Source organism: Bufo gargarizans, chromosome 1, assembly GCF_014858855.1.
Source record: "Bufo gargarizans isolate SCDJY-AF-19 chromosome 1, ASM1485885v1, whole genome shotgun sequence".
NCBI classification, from domain to species: Eukaryota; Metazoa; Chordata; class Amphibia; order Anura; family Bufonidae; genus Bufo; species Bufo gargarizans.
This window is the reverse complement of record NC_058080.1, coordinates 291,975,544-291,993,387: the sequence shown is the minus strand read 5'-3', so window position 1 is coordinate 291,993,387 and position 17,844 is coordinate 291,975,544. Positions and strand designations below refer to the sequence as shown.

At 41.0% G+C, this 17,844-nt stretch overlaps 1 protein-coding gene across 1 annotated transcript in view; it reads left to right on the top strand.

The window, feature by feature from the left end:
• The window catches only part of EPHA5 (EPH receptor A5), a 472,285-nt gene that overhangs the window by 211,174 nt on the left and 243,267 nt on the right, over positions 1–17,844 (top strand). The gene's annotated exons all lie outside the window — the stretch shown is intronic.

Genomic DNA, 17,844 nt, shown 5'->3' with positions numbered 1-17,844 from the left:
ACAATGACTTTTAAGTGTGCAGAATTGCCCCATGAATGAGCATTTGCTCATTCATCAAGTAATTTGCGGCAGTATTAGACTGCCAGATAATCGCTAACGAGCATTAATACGAATGCTTGTTAGCGATGAACTGGCCGAGAATCAGGCAAACTAATACAGGCTTAAGGTGACATGCAGCATCTCTTCAAGAGTGATGACCATCAAAGCAATGAAGAGTTATCTGGACAAATTAATAGCTTCTTAATTAGTATACAAACAGCGCTAAAATAATCTCTCACAACTTTTAGAACTTAAGCATATTTTATATTACAATGTGTTGAAAGTTCAGACGCAGTGTCTCCTAGTAGAATCTCAAATGAGGTTTGTCTCTCAAGCATTGCAACATCTAATCTCATCAGCTAACAAAAGGAGAAAACACAGCAGAAAATTATCAGATTTTCCGATTTCATGGCCAGAGATACCTTGGGAAGTTATAAAAGAAGCGTTTAGGCTCTGTAACTAAGGTGGTGTGCCAAACAAAACAATAATAACAGAGAAACTGTATGGAAAGATATTGTTTTTACAATTTTACAGCTGCAAAGTGTGAAAATTGCAGTTTAGCTGGATTCTTGAGAAGGCACAGTGATCGGATACAAGAATTGTACAATTTATTTTTATTAGCTGTGGGCAAATTGTTTTGTCTTCTCTTATTCCCTTGTTATCTCCACGATGTCAGGCTAATTTATCAAATCTTTTTACACTATTTTATTCTCAATAGATTTTTTGGTTTCATGCAAACTGCCCTGTATATCTCATAAACAGGCTTCAAAAGCTCGTCGTAGTGACAATTTATGTTGTCCTGACTAATGGTCTGATTTCTTCATTTTATTATATTTTTACTATGACTGAAACTATTTTCCCATTAGAATTTTCCCCAGCCTTTGCATTATCTGAATATGAGGTTATCTGCCTAATTACCCATTACATGGTACAAGCTCACAATAAAACCGTTAAAAGGAAAAATATTTTAGATATGCTTGAGATTCACTGCTAAGAAATTATGTGTTTGCATTTGTACTAACTGATCTATTGATTAAGGTGAATGGGTCACGCTGCGATGACATATTAGCTTGTATAGCTCTTTTATCAAATATTGTTTTCATGATCTCAGTTTACTGACATAGTAACTTAATATTTTAAGTGATTAGCTTCAGCAGTCACATTGATTATCTGTAGGAAAAGTAATCGTAGGCTAGTGGGGTCCACCTGAGCATTAGCATTTGAGCTAAGGAGGATTTAAAGGGCTTCTGTCACCCCACTAAACCTTTTTTTTTTTTTGTTTACTTATAATCCCTACATTCCTACACTGCGATTTATACCTACATAATCTAATTAATCAGTTTGGTCCAGTATATTTTGTTTAAAACATGGTTTTAAAATATGCAAATTACCTTGCTACCAGCAAGTAGGGAGGCTACTTGCTGGTAGCAGCCACATCCTCTGATCCTAAAGACGCCCCCTCCGCATGTTGATTGACAGGGCCAGGAAACGGAATCGTTCTCTGCTGGCCCTGCCTGTTTGCATTCAAAATCTGGCGCCGGCCAGCTCGGCCTCTCCATCCTCAATGCACCTGCGCTGATGACGTCACATCTACACCCAGCGCAGGCGCATTGAGGATGAAGCGGCCGAGCGAGCGGCCGCCTCTCAGTGCGCCTGCGCCGATTGAAGACAGGTACGGCCGCGGCGCAGGCGCCAGATTTTGAATGCAAACAGGCAGGGCCAGCAGAGAACGATTACGTTCCCTGGCCCTGTCAATCAACATGCGGAGGGGGCGTCTTTAGGATCGGAGGATGCGGCTGCTACCAGCAAGAAGACGCCCTACTTGCTGGTAGCAAGGTAATTTGCATATTTTAAAAGCACATTTTAAACAAAATCTACTAGACCAAAATGATTTATTAGATTATGTAGGCATAAATTGCAGTGTAGGGATTATAAGTAAACAAAAAAATAAATAAAGTTTAGTGGGGTGACAGAAGCCCTTTAACGGGTTTAGTTTGAGTTTATTTTTATAATAAATACAGCATATACAGCTTAGTATGCTTATCAAGCTATCAAATATAGCTACATAATTACATAGGTTGAAATATCTTGGTAGCTTTTGAGGAATTTGGAATTCCCTGCCCTCCTGAAGGAATTTTTGCAAGTATCTGTACTAAAGAAGAGAAGGAGTAAGCATCATGTGTGTGAATTTGGACTTGTATTCATTGAACTTCTGTCTAAAGCAGGGCTAGGATTACGGTAATCTTCTCCTACACCTCATGTTCTCTCTTTCTATCCACCCCCATTTTTATATGAACAACCCTCTCTCTTCTAAGATGCAGCTTGTCCCTAATGTAGAGCCTGTAGCCATCAGACAAGTCAACCCAGTTCTCCATAAACCAAAAACCGCATTGCACCAGCTTCTGAGCCACTTATTGAACTGTCTAAGCTCCTGTTGTCTTTGTAGTGACGCTAGTGGCACCAAAAGTATTTACAAAAACACTACCATAGAAGTTCTGGACCTGAACCTCTCAGCTTCAAAAAAAAATCTTTAAAAGCAATCTTTCAGTAGGATTTTGGACTATTATCTTTAGTAATACATGAGTAGTACTATAACTGAGGAATCTGATTAAAAAAATATATTTTACTACTGCCTCCTGTCCCCCGCTGTCAGTGCTAAAAGCTGTGCTGAAATACATTGTTAGGACTGCTGTGCAAGTGTGCAAGGTCAGTAGTACCCCTAAATGCGTTGTTATAAAAAACCCTGAAAACTGCTAAACAACCGGTTGTGAAAGTGCTGTCCAAACGTTCGACCTGTATATTAGCACAGCAGTCTGGATTGTGTATTTCAATGCAGATTTGAGTGCTGGCAGGGGGGAACGAGGGCCGTTGGAAAATAAACAATGGTGATCTGAACTCCCCATGTGTAGTACTACTCATGTATTACTACAGATAATATTCCAGAATAATGGTGACGGATTCCCTTTTAGGATCTTCAATCTCCCATTGATTTTGTCATTGGCACCAATGTGTACCATGACCATGTCTTCCCCAGCCTGAACAGAAATCTGTCCAATCCACAATATATCAATCCCGAGAACCCAGAAGAAAACACACTGTTTGGCATTCACTTTTTCAGAGGCAGATGACCACCAATGTCCCATTGTAGTGTTGCTAGCCCTTTGCTTGCTTTCCAAATATCAGCTGAACAGGCCTATTTACTAGGGTGCACCAACTCAGCACTAGCCTTCCTGGTATTTTTACCCTTACTCCTTTTCCTAACTGCACGGTGAGATATAAATATAAATGTCCCTCCAGGTTTGCAGTGCTTCAGATTTGGGACCCACTCCTATCTCCAGAATGGGGCCCCAGAAGTGAAGAAGAGCTCACCATTCATATGTTTCATGCTTTCCATTCACTGCTGTGGGCTCGGCTATTTTCAGAAGTCTCATATCTCTGAATGGAGAGTGTACTGTGCATGCACGCCTACCTGTCCTTTCACTGCCCTGACTGCAGGAAATAGGTTATTTTCAGAACTCCCATAGCGATAATCTCTCCTTTACTTTGGGGGCCTATTCTGGAGAAGATAGGAGCCAGTTGCAGAGATGGGACCTATACCTATCTGACTAATTGCATATCCTAGAGATATGCCATTAAAATCTGAAATAGGAATACACCTTTAAAGGTGTTATCTAAGAGTAAGACAGACCTCCCAGTGTGGCTGACCCATGGTACAGATCATACTTACCTGATTCCTGCTGTTGGGTTCAGTGTCAAGCTCTCCTGGTTTGGCTCTTCCTCTCCCTGCTGTGCTGAAATCAGCATCCTTTGATGGGGTGACACGTGACCACTGCAGCCACTAACAGGTCACAGCAGTGACCTGCTCCTCTTGCATCATGTGACCAGTTGTCATGGCACAATATGAGCAGGTCATCGCTAAAGCCTCTGAGATTGCCCAGGACAAATACCAAACCCAGTGGCAGGGACCAGGTAAATATGATCTCCACCATTGGTTGGCCACTCTGCAGATGCATAACTAGAAATTACTAGGCCCCACAGAATTTTTTTCAATGGGGTTCCACCAGCAACTTCTTCACAACCCATGACTCCCATGCAAACCATACTGGATACGGACTGTGTGAAAATGGCCTTACTCTAGGATAACTCCTTAAGGCTTGTACTAAATGTATAACCAAATAATTAATCCTCCATGGGCTGTTTTTTTTTTTTTTTGTCTATCTAGCCTGTAAACATTACATTTAAAACTTGGACAGTGGAAGAGCCTAAAAGAATGCTAAGTCCTACGAACTGATAGCTTTTATTTAGTATAGTCATTAATTTTTTAAATAAAATTATGAGCTCCTTTTCTTTAATTCAGAAATACCCATGAAATTTAAAGTTTTATAAGGCATTACTCATAACTTCAATTTTCCAGTGCTCCTCTATTCAAGTGACCTCCATTAATCTTTGTTTCTCCAGCATTTCATATGCGAATGAAACCCTTATTGTAAATATATTGCAATAAACTAGGAACAAACTAGAAGCAAAAACCTGAAATTTACCTCATATTCCATTACATGTTAAATCCTTTTCTAAAAATCTAAATCTGAATAATTTATTAAATACAGATATGTAAATAAATTACAGAATTGCACCAGTAGCAAATTCTCTGATAAAAAAAGCTGAATCAGCCAATTATTTTGATTTGGAAAGCAGCAGAAGTTGCTTACAGTTTTATTTTTACTATAAATGTTTCATACATTTAAACAATGGGAAAAGTCAAGAAATGTAACAGGAAAAATAAGAAATATCTATAGAAATAAGAATAAAAATGGCTTCTTGACAATTAACTATTTAGTATACAAGTGGGTAGAAGTGTATGTTCATCGTTGAGGTATTTAAAATTATAAGAGGAAATTACATAATCAACAATTAACTAATACATATGAAAATTAAGGGAGCAGCTTACAAGTGCAAAAGTCCATTGTTAACTCATAGGATTACATGGAATACAATTATCTGAATTTGATGTACAAATCTGTCAAAAACTGCTGTAAGGACCTATTAGACTGGACAATATTCAGGTCAATTATTGGCAATAAGCAATCTTTGGATTGCTTGTTCCCGATAATTGGCCAGTATAATTTTGCCACCAATCAGCCGATAATTGAGCAAGTGCTTGTTTGTCCTCTGAATTGCATCTGTCTCTGTGTAATTAGAGATGTGCTGCCGATTATCATTAGAACTGAATAGGTGAGAAACGGCTGAGGTAACCATTGTTCTTTTCCCTTCCAGTTTGCTTTAATAAATAGGGGGGGGGGAGGTATAATGCTGCTGTCAGATACCTCTTTAAGCAGAAATCATCTGAGCGACTATTCTTCACTCATGGCTGCCTTGAACATATACACGCTCAGCTCAGCAAAGCATGCATGTGTTTAAAATGAGGAGATAAAACCAATGGCAGACCTCTTGCAGAAGCTTATCTACTTGAGAACAAAAGATATACTCAACATGCCTGACCCTTCCAAGAGTTCTTGAGAGTTGAGACACCACCATACACATCTATTATTATTTTAGAAACTCCATAAAAGTGACCCTATCTAAGAAACGACACCCCTCAAGGTATTGAAAACAGATTTTACAAATGCCGTTAACCCTTTAGGTGTTCCACAAGAGTTATTGGCAAATGGAGATGAAATTTCAGAATTTCAATTTTTGGGCAAATTTTCCATTTTAATCAATTGTTCCCAGTAACAAAGCAAGGGTTAACAGTGATATTTTTATAGAGCTGGTCGATACGGACGCGGCAATACCTAATATGTATACTTTTTATTTATGTAGGTTTTACACAATAATATCATTTTTAAAACAAAAACATGATGCTTTAGTGTCTCCATATTCTGAGCCATATTTTTTTTTTTTTTGGGCGATTGTCTCGGGTAGGGGCTCATTTTTTGCGGGATGAGGTGACAGTTAGATTGGTACTATTTTGCTGTGCAAATGCCTTTTTGATCGCTTGCTGTTGTACTTTTTGTGATGTAAGGTGACAAAAAATTGTTTATTTAGCACAGTTTTTTTTTCACGGTGTTCATCTGAGCAGTTAGGTCATGTGATATGTTTATAGAGCCGGTCGATACAGACGCAGCAATACCTAACATGTATACTTTTTTTTCCCCCTATTTTTTACCAATTATTTTTTAACTTTATTTGGGGAAAATGACTTTTTTTTATTTTTACTTGAAACTTTTAATTTTGGGGGGGGGGGAAACTTAATTTTTTTTAAAAAAAATTTACTTTACTTTTTGTCCCACTTTGGGACTTGAACTTTGGGGGTCTAATCCTTTACAATGCATTCCAATACTTCTGTATTGGAATGCATTGGCTGTATGAGTAATACTGTGTGTATTACTCATACAGCTTCCGGCCTGTGAGATCCAGGGGGCTGGGTCTCACAGACTCGTCACTGTAAGGCAGCGCCATGCCTTCTTTAGGCATTGCGCTGCCTTCCATACCATTGGGTCCCCCCTACAGCTGCATGGGGACCCGATGGCACTGCTGCCAGCAGCCGCAAACCGCAGGTCTGAATTGACCTGCAGTTTGCGGCGATCACCGACACTGGGGGGTCACAGGACCCCCCCCGTGCATTTAGCCAAGGTGCCTGCTAAATTATTTGAGCAGGCATCTTGTTCCTATCACCGCCCGCCGCGTGTCGGTGATCGGAAATACACATGACGTACCGGTACGTCACGTATCCTTAAGTACCAGGACAACATGCCGTACCAGTACGTCATGTGTCCTGAAGAGGTTAAATTATCTGTGAGTATGAAAATAAACTGGAGGAAACCCACACAAACACAAGGAGAATATACAAACCTCATACAGATGTTGTCCTTGGTCAGCTTTTAACCTAGGAGCCTAGCACAGCAAGGCACTAGTGCTAACCACAGAGACACATGGTGTGGCCCATTAGAAATTAAGTTTTTCTCTCCAAAACCAGCAGGCTCAGTCAATATTCATCTAATGTGTATGGCCATCTTTAGTCTCACATAATGAAGTCCACCAATCATTCTGACATCTGAGATGTTTGATAACTTAAAGTGGAAAGCCCCTTTGGGGAAAATGAAGCCTAGTACAGTACTTGAAATAAAAATCTGCATTGGTTACATATGCCATTAAAGTTTAAAGATAAGAGAAGACTGTCAAAGAAAACCTTGTATTACTCTATGTAGTCAAACCTTGCTTAACCTTGCTGCAGCTGCGAGTTCACACACAACCTATATATCAATGCGAGAACACTCTTAAACTGTAATCTGCTTCAGTTTATGTTTCTTTTTCCTTCTTCTTCAGTTCAATGCCGTTCAATAAAATATGTAGCTAATAGAGCATTCATGGCATTTCACTTTTCTTGACCCACACAATGCTAAGAAATTTCCTTTACATTTTATCTTTAATATAATGCTTTGACTATAATGGTCTCATGGACATTGTTCAGGACTTTTTATTTCTTTGCACTTTTATCTAACCCTTTATTGAATTGTTTGATGCTTTCACTACCGTCAATTTTTTTTCAGAAGCAACTTTGTACTTACTTTTATCATATATTCTATTGTATGACATCTTTATATCTATGTCTGTGTAATGTATAGTTGCAACTGAGTTTTTCATTTCCTCTTAATGTGCTAGAGCCAATAAATAAATGACCTGACTAAATGTAGATTTTGATTAGGATTTGATTTATATACAAAGGTATGGAAAATTATAGCTTCATTTTTTACATTAGTCTTGCAGCAATAAAAAGTGTTCAGCAGTATATTATAGTTTTTTTTTATTTTTTAATGAAACTTGGTATAGTCTCTGCAATGCTGTTCTCTGCTGTGCTGGTCGAGTCCTGTTTCTAAACAGCATCGTTGATGTGACTGCATAAGTCATATGACTACTGCAGCCACTTTCCTCTGGAATTTCCGTGTTATCATAGGTTCACTTGAAAGAACAGATTTGATTGTTTTTATAAATGCATATTGCATATGTTCCTATCTTTAAATTTTTACATTTACAAAGCTTTAGTGTGACTGCTCTTAGTCGGAGCTTAGAGAGTCATTTAACCCCTTAAGGACCGAGGACGTACCGGTACGCCCTATTTCCCGAGTCCTTAAGGACCGAGGACGTACCGGTACGTCCTGACTTAAAATCTGAATTCCGGCGCCGCGGGGGTTAATCGAAACGGGATTTCGGCTGAAATCATTCAGCCGGCATCCCGTAACAACGCAGGGGGGGGTCATTGGACCCCCCCGTATCGGCGATCGCAGAAAACCGCAGGTCAATTCAGACCTGCGGTTTTCTGCGTTTCCGGTCCATTCGGGTGTCCTGTGACCCGATGAACCGGAAAAAGACTGCGATCGGTGGCGTAATTTTACACCACCAATCGCAGTCCGAGGATTTGCAGAGGCGGAGCTGGCCCTGGTGCTGAACGCCGCTGTCCAGGGTGCTGATTGGTGCAGGGGAGAGAGGCGCGAGATTCAAACTTCCTGCGCTCCTCTCTCCCCTCCTCTTCCTGTCCAGCACCCTGACCGTGCAGCATCGTCCAGCACCAGCTCCTGTGTCCCCCTAAATCGGCATCCATCACCCTCCTGCACCCATCGCCACCCAGGTAGGTTAGGGTCAGTGAGGGAGAGGCACCTTTAGGCAGGGATAGAAGGGAAAAGTTAGAAAAAAAAAAAAAAAAAAAAGCACATTTATTCCAAACTTTTTTTTTTCAACTTTCAGACCCCAGACCCCCCCTGCCACTTGCCCCCCCCGCATCCCCCCCACCACCAGCCCCCCCCCCCCCCACCAACCCCCTCCCCCCACCACCAGACCCTTCCCCCACCACCACTTTTTTTTTTTTTCTGCGTGCGCTGACTGGCCGGCACTTTTTAGCGTCCGTCCACTGTTAGCGCATCGCCCGCCCCACCACCCCACCGACCGCTGATCAGCGTTGAACCGCAGATCAGCAAGTTTGAACTTTTTTTTTTTTTTTTTTCCTAACACTTTTTTTTGCCTGGACTTTTTAGTACGTGAACACCCGTGCCCCCACACACACGCACATAGAATAAAGGTTTACACGCACGCACATACACACGCACACACACACACCCATGGCCCGCCGGGTGTTCTCGGCCGAGGAGGCATATGCCCAGATTGCCTCCGACTCTGAGAGCCCCAGTGAGGATGAGGATGACCCCACGTTCCTTTTGTCATCCGCATCCTCCTCATCATCATCGGATGACGATGAGCCACCAAGGCAGCGGAGACGCCGCCAGGCGGAGCCAGGGGCCACACATGCTAGGGATCCTGTGGCCCACCCTAGTACGAGCCGCCCTGGGGTTCGTACTGGTTTCCCGGCCCACCAAATAAGTTCACCGGAGCCCCCTGCCGATGAACTTAGCTGGTGTCCCCCAGTGGACTTTGAGCCTGAGATTCCGGATTTCGCTGGCAATCCTGGAATCCAGATTCCCACAGTGGGGTTTACTGAAATAGACTTTTTTAGTTTTTTTTTCAGTAACCCACTGGTGAATTTGATGGTGGAGCAGACGAATCTGTACGCCCAACAGTTCGTCGCTCAAAACCCAGGCTCAGTTTTGGCTAGACCCGGTGGCTGGACGCCGGTCAGTGCAGCCGAAATGAGGACATTTTGGGGCCTCGTGCTGCATATGGGTCTAGTCCAAAAACCCAGTGTCAGGCAATACTGGAGTGGGGACGTCCTGTACCAGACCCCACTGTACAGTATGGTCATGATACGTCACCGGTTTGAGGCCATCCGGAAATGTCTGCATTATTCCGATAATGCAGCATGTCCACCCCGAGGTGATCCTGCCTATGACCGGCTGTACAAGATACGGCCGGTCATCGATCACTTTGGGGCCACATTTCAGCAGGCCTACGTACCTGGAAGGGAGGTCGCGGTTGATGAGTCTCTCGTTGCGTTCAAGGGGAGACTCAGTTTCCGCCAATACATTCCCACAAAGCGGGCGAGGTATGGCGTGAAGCTATACAAAATTTGTGAGAGTACCTCAGGGTACACTTACAAATTTCGTGTGTACGAGGGGCGAGATTCCCGGATTCAACCACCAGAATGTCCCCCCACTCTGGGTGTTACCGGGAAACTCGTGTGGGACCTTATGTACCCACTGCTGGATAAGGGTTACCACTTGTACGTGGACAACTTTTATACCAGCATTCCCTTGTTCAGGTCCCTTGCCGCCAGATCCACGTTCGCTTGTGGGACCGTGCGGAAAAATCAACGCGGCCTCCCTGCCTACCCCCTCCAGGTACCTATCCCCAGGGGTGAGACCCGTGCACTTACCAGTGGAAACCTGTTGCTGGTCAGGTATAAGGACAAGAGGGATGTCCTTATGCTGTCCACAATCCACGGTAACAGCACCACCCCAGTCCCTGTGCGAGGTACCGCGGCAACGGTCCTCAAGCCCGATTGTATCGTCGACTACAATCGGTATATGGGAGGAGTTGATCTCTCTGATCAAGTCCTCACGCCATATAACGCCATGCGCAAAACCCGGGCATGGTACAAAAAAGTTGCGGTCTACATGGTGCAGGTTGCCATGTACAACTCTTTTGTACTATCCCGAAGCGCTGGCAGCACAGGGACATTCCTCCAATTCTATGAGGCAGTCCTCAAAGACCTGATCTTTTCGGACCGGGAAAGAGCAGGCCGGAGTACCTCGGGAACTGGAGGCGCCCGGATCGTCCCTGGCCAACACTTTCCAGGTGTGGTCCCCCATACTGGAAAGAAGGGACGAACCCAAAAAAAGTGCAGAGTGTGTCACAAGAGGGGGATACGGAAGGACACCACAACTCAATGTGACACGTGCCCCGATCATCCGGGCCTCTGCATTATCGATTGCTTCAGGGAGTATCACACTTCCATGGAGTACTAAATTTTTATAATCCCCAACAGTTCACTAGAGAACATAAAACACTATGGCTCTCAGACTTTGGAGACACGAAAACAATTTTTCTTTCCCCAAAAAATATTAGTTTTAGTGCAGGCATCCTCAAACTGCGGCCCTCCAGATGTTGTAAAACTATAACTCCCAGCATGCCCAGACAACCTACAGCCATCATCAGGGCATGGTGGGAATTGTAGTTTTACAACATCTGGAGGGCCGCAGTTTTAGGATGCCTGCTTAGTGTCTCCAAAGTCTGAGAGCCATACATATTGGGCATCGTCGCGTGCGTAAAAGTCGTCGCTATAAAAATAACTTTTTACCAAACGCCTCGGATGAACGGTGTTAAAAATATAAAATAAAAACGGTGCCAAAACACCTATTTTTGGGCAAAATTTAAATTTAAATCCATTTTGCCGGTAATAAAGCAAGGGTTAACAGCCAAACAAAACTAAACATTTATTGCCCCAATTATGTAGTTTGCAGAAACACCCCATATGTGGTCGTAAATGGCTATATAGCCGCACGGCAGGGCATAGAACGAAGGGAACTCCATACGGTTTCTGGAAGGCAGATTTTGATGGACAGTTTTTTTTTTTTACACCATGTCCCATTAGAAGCCCCCCCTGATGTAGCCTAGACTAGAAACTCCAAAAAAGTGACCCCATCTAAGAAACTACACCCCTCAAGGTATTCAAAAATTACTTTACAAACTATGTTAACCCTTTAGGTGTTCCACAAAACTAAATAGCGAATGTAGAAACAATTTTAGAATTAAATTTTTTTGTTACATTGCCTCAAAAAAGAGTAATATAGAGCAACCAAAAATCTAATTTACCCCAAAAATTGTCCCAAAACAACAACCACCTTATCCCGTAGTTTCCTAGATGGGGTCACTTTTATGGAGTTTCTACTCTAGGGGTGCATCAGGGGGCTTGAAAGGGTACATGGTGTAAATAAACCAGTCCAGCAAAATCTGCCTTCCAAAAACCGTATGGCGTTCCCCTTCTTCTATGTCCTGCCGTTTAGCCAAACAGTAGTTTACGACCACATTTGGGGTGTTTTTGCAAACTACAGAATCAGGGCAACCCATTTTGAGTTTTGTTTGGCAGTTAACCCTTGTTTTACTCCTGGAAAAAACTGATTATATTGGAAAATTTTCCAAAAAATAGAAATTTCTAAATTGTTTCTCCATCTGCCATTAACTCTTGTGGAACACCTAAAGGGTTAACAAAGTTTGTAAACCCAGTTTTGAATACCTTGAGGGGTGTACTTTCTTAGATGGAGTCACTTTTTTGAAATTTCTATTCTAGGGGTGCAACAGGGGGCTTCAAATGGGACATGGTATAAACAAAACCAGTCCTGCAAAATCTGCCTTCCAAAACCCATATGGTGTTCCCCTCCTTCTATGTGCTACCGTTCGGCCAAACAGTAGTTTACGACCACATATGGGGTGTTTTTGCAAACTACAGAATCAGGGCAACCCATTTTGAGTGTTGTTTGGCAGTTAACCCTTGTTTTACTCCTGGAAAAAATTGATTATATTGGAAAATTTTCCAAAAAATAGAAATTTCAAAATTGTTTCTCCATCTGCCATTAACTCTTGTGGAACACCTAAAGGGTTAACAAAGTTTGTAAACCCAGTTTTGAATACCTTGAGGGGTGTACTTTCTTAGATGGAGTCACTTTTTTGAAATTTCTATTCTAGGGGTGCAACAGGGGGCTTCAAATGGGACATGGTATAAACAAAACCAGTCCTGCAAAATCTGCCTTCCAAAACCCATATGGTGTTCCCCTCCTTCTATGTGCTACCGTTCGGCCAAACAGTAGTTTACGACCACATATGGGGTGTTTTTGCAAACTACAGAATCAGGGCAACCCATTTTGAGTGTTGTTTGGCAGTTAACCCTTGTTTTACTCCTGGAAAAAATTGATTATATTGGAAAATTTTCCAAAAAATAGAAATTTCAAAATTGTTTCTCCATCTGCCATTAACTCTTGTGGAACACCTAAAGGGTTAACAAAGTTTGTAAACCCAGTTTTGAATACCTTGAGGGGTGTACTTTCTTAGATGGAGTCACTTTTTTGAAATTTCTATTCTAGGGGTGCAACAGGGGGCTTCAAATGGGACATGGTATAAACAAAACCAGTCCAGCAAAATCTGCCTTCCAAAACCCATATGGTGTTCCCCTCCTTCTATGTGCTCCCGTTCGGCCAAATAGTAGTTTACGACCACATATGGGGTGTTTCTGTAAACTACAGAATCAGGGCAACCCATTTTGAGTGTTGTTTGGCAGTTAACCCTTGTTTTACTCCTGGAAAAAATTGATTATATTGGAAAATTTTCCAAAAAATAGAAATTTCAAAATTGTTTCTCCATCTGCCATCAACTCTTGTGGAAGACCTAAAGGGTTAATGAAGTTTGAAAAAACAGTTTTGAATACCTTGAGGGGTGTAGTTTCTAGAATGGGGTCATTTTTGGGAGGTTTCTATTATCTAAGCCTCACAATATGACTGCAAACCTGAACTGGTCCATAAAAAGTGGGATTTTGAAGATTTCTCAAAAATTTCAAAATTTGCTTCTAAACTTCTAAGCCTTGTAACATCCCCAAAAAATAAAATATCATTCCCAAAATGCTACAAACATGAAGTAGACATATGGGGAATGTAAAGTCATCACAATTTTTGGGGGTATTACTATGTATTACAGAAGTAGAGAAACTGAAACTTTGAAATTTGCTAATTTTTCAAAATTTTTGGTAAAAAATGTATTTTTTTATGCAAAAAAATTAACTTTTTTGACCCAATTTTAGCAGTGTCATGAAGTACAATATGTGACGAAAAAACAATCTCAGAACGGCCTGGGTAAGTCGAAGCGTTTTAAAGTTATGAGCACTTAAAGTGACACTGGTCAGATTTGCAAAAAATGGCCTGGTCCTTAAGGTGAAAATGAGCCTGGTCCTTAAGGGGTTAATAGTCAGAGGTACTTTACACAGGCAGACAATCAGAATAGTACATCTTCACTGGTAAACTAGAAAGCTAGGAACCTGCATAGGTTCAGGCAACCTCCTGCTGGGGAAGGTGCCTTATATACCCTGAGACAGTCAGCCACTGGCTGAGAAAAAATTAGGATGTGTGCGCATTGGACTTTTAAGAGCCAGGGAGCGCATGCGTACCCTAAGGTGGGGTGGAACTGGGCAAACAAGGAAGAGCAGGCTGCGGCCTTAAGGAGAAGCATGAGACCGGCAGCTGGGCCTGCTGTGGGTGAGAAAGACGAGGGACAGCAGGTCCAAGCTGCGGGGCAGGACTGGAAGAATGAGTAAGGCTCATCCTGGGAGAGCGGGGCAGCGGAGGGCATGGGCCTCCACACCAACATACATAGTCACATACTCCGGATCTGTGATGTGGAACCATAGGGACTTCATGTGCTGCTATGCCAGAGTCTACAACCGTAACACTCTGGATAGGTAATCAGTCAGAGAAAAACTGGTTGGGAAATACATAGTAACATAGTTTATAAGGCTGAATAAAGACATCTGTCCATCCAGTTCGGCCTGTTATCCATACAGCCTTACAACTAAGGTATATTCATATAGAGCTTTCCCTAGCAAACAATTTGTGCCTACTGGTTGCCCAATAAGCAGGAGGCAGATGGGATGAGTAGGCTTAGATGTTCTCACTGGTCTATATATAAGCTACGCTGTGATTTTTCCCAGTTTCTCTTTCTATCAATCATAGCAGCAGCGCTTCTTATAAAAATGTTGCATATTAATTGTAGGATGCATTTTATTAAAGTCTGGAGCAGGCATTATAGGAAAATATCAATATAGTTCAGTGATTGCAGCTTAGAAGTTAGGTGGTCATTTATTACGAACAGCGTTTTAGAAGCTGGTCTCAATACCCCTGTAGCTGGCGGTGGACGCGTATCCACTGCCTGTCTGAATCTACGCCTTGCTGGACTAGATTTAGACTGTTTTCTATGCCCAAAAGATAAATGAGATGGACCTGCTGGCCTGCCCCCTTTTTAAGACCTGATGTGAGTGGGGAAAAGTCGCAGATTGCAGCACAAATAACCTTTTTGCCGTATATCTTTTTTTAAATGACCCATTTATTGTCTTATGTTAAAATGACCAGATAGGCACATCGTTTCCTCATGGTTTCCTCCCAGTTTAATCTCCTGAGTCAGATGAAGAGGCTTATTATATACAATTTGACCTATGTCCCACATAGATTCCAACTCCTTTCTTTATGGTAATGCCCTTACATATGTTCCCTATATGCCATGATATTTCTTAATAATGTCCATATATGAAAAGATATACAGATAGATACTAGGGGGGAGATTTATCAAAACTGGTGTAAAGGAACACTGGCTTAGTTGCGCATAGCATTCAATCGGATTCCACCTTTCATTTTGCAAAGCTCCTTTAAAAAATGAAAGGGGGAATATGATTGGTTGCTATGGGCAAATAAGCAAGTTTTTCTTTGCACCAGTTTTGATAAATCTCCTCCTATATGTGTATCAGCATAGTGTGTAGTGTATAGTAAATCCTTTAAAAGCTATGCAATTCAAATGAATACCGTATCACATCATATTTAACACTATATCACATGTGACCAATTACATTGATGCAAAAATATATTAAGATAGAAATTAATTAATTCAAGATATTCTGTTAATCAATCTTGGATAGTTTATTGAGCAAGGTCTATTCCCTATTTCGGAATAATTTATCTGCCCACTTTGCCATTAATGATCATTCTATTTTTATTTATTTATTATTATCTGGCTAATTTTAAAAAAAGTGATTTTTTTGCAGAGATCTTGCAACTTTCACACAGATTTTAAGAATATAACTTGATAAGTGAATTTGAAAATGTATTAAAATAGTTATGGGTGTTGTAATTATAATTTATTTATTTATTTTATTCAAATCTAGGATCTTGATTTGTTTCATTTTTTTTTATTTGCCATAGAAACTGGGACAATCATTCTGTTTGCTACTGTAGCCTGGTCTCAAAATGTTCTGGCAATAGCAGATTGCCAACTCAGAAACCGACACATGAGACACACGTCCAACATCCTCCTCCTTATCATCCAACTATGAGGAAAGCTCACAAACAGACTACATAAAATGCCAAAATGCTAGTCAGGAATGAGGTCTTACCAGTGCTGAGCTACCTTATATCATGGGTTGTGCTCTTTTCTCCTTACATATAGTAAATTGATATTGTAGGAGGTGGAACTACATAGCCAGGCTTCTGTAGGAAGGAAGGTCCAGGGTACACGTACAGACTGCTGTTATAGGGGGCAGTCTAGATTACACAGCCAGCCTTCTATTATGAGGGATTGTCCAGACAACACAGCCAGACTACACAACCCGACTACTGCTATAGAGTGGTTCAGATGACATAGACTGATGTTAAAATGAATAGACCAGACTACTGTTAGGTATAGGTGGTCCAGACTTTGATGCCATACCATGTGTGTAGGGTACTGTTCATAAACACACTAAGATTGCTCTTATAGGGCACTCTAGCTAACACAACCAGACATTTATTAAAGGGGTTGCCCACTTTCCTGTTTCTGTTGATAAATGTCTTTGTTGATATTCTGCTCAATTTTCTATATTTCATAAGTTATTCTCTGTTGTTGGCCAAGTCTTTTGTGCTATTTGCACAGGGGTCCCGTCACTAAAATGGCTGCTGATGAAGGGTCAAGGGAAAATCACTCAGTCTCTTCCATTAAATTACAATGAACTTGCACTAAACTCTCAACATTGCAAGTGGAGAAGGCTGAGTAATGTATCTGGAGTTATTTTGCCACCTCACATGACCCTCCATCAACGGCCATCTTATGGACAGGTCTCTTGTCTGTACAGCATAGAAGATTTGCTCAACAACAGAACAGAAAATCAACAAAGGCTATATTCCTAAGTGTTATATACATAGGTCATAGTAGCCATAAAGTGGCCAACCCCTTTAATAGGGACCGTCTAATCAAATGTTGTATTTTTTTTTATTTTTTTTTAAGTGAACCTACTCTTTTTCAAATTTCTCACAATTAATAATGCTGTAGGGATGATCTATCACTGCATCTAGAATACGAACATAACTATGTAACTTTGAATATGCAGTTCACTATATTTTTGAGTTTGGAGCATTACAGAATGAGCAGATTGTGTCAGCAGAAATAAATTCCACCATCTTCTATCTAATTATCTTGAATTGATCTCAGTGTACCTGCATAAAAATATTATTGCTAAACTTTACAATTATGAGAGGGTAATCAATATTCTATCCAGCTATCTGCTGCTGTGTCAGATAATCAGCCGTACGATGTAAAAAAATAAAAAGTTTATATGCAATGTACCACATTTATTTCATCAAGTCTAACAACGTGAACTAAGAAAACAGATTTTTTTTTAAACTAGTTTTACTAGTTTTAATAAAATATCACAGCACATTTGGCATCTCATGTATCGGTTATAACAAGAGAATATAAATTGTAATATAGATTGTACAGTCATATATGAGACATATTTTTTTATATTACTGTGATTATACCATTAGTATTATCAATAAACAATACGTTTATTTATTTATCAGCAACCTGGTACAATAAGGCGCTAACATCGGACAGTGCAAGCGCCAATGGATGAGAATACATTCATTGGCACTCTCTTGCACCAGCCTGATTACTCACGCCAATGCAAACTGAATTTGGGAGGAACAGTCATTCCTCCCTCATTTAGTTCTAGTCATTATCGGCCGCACATCCATATTACATAGAAAGATGTGCTGCCAATAATAGAACATCGTACAAAAGAGTGACACTGAAATACAGAATAAAATACATATTGTATAAAAATGACATATTTAA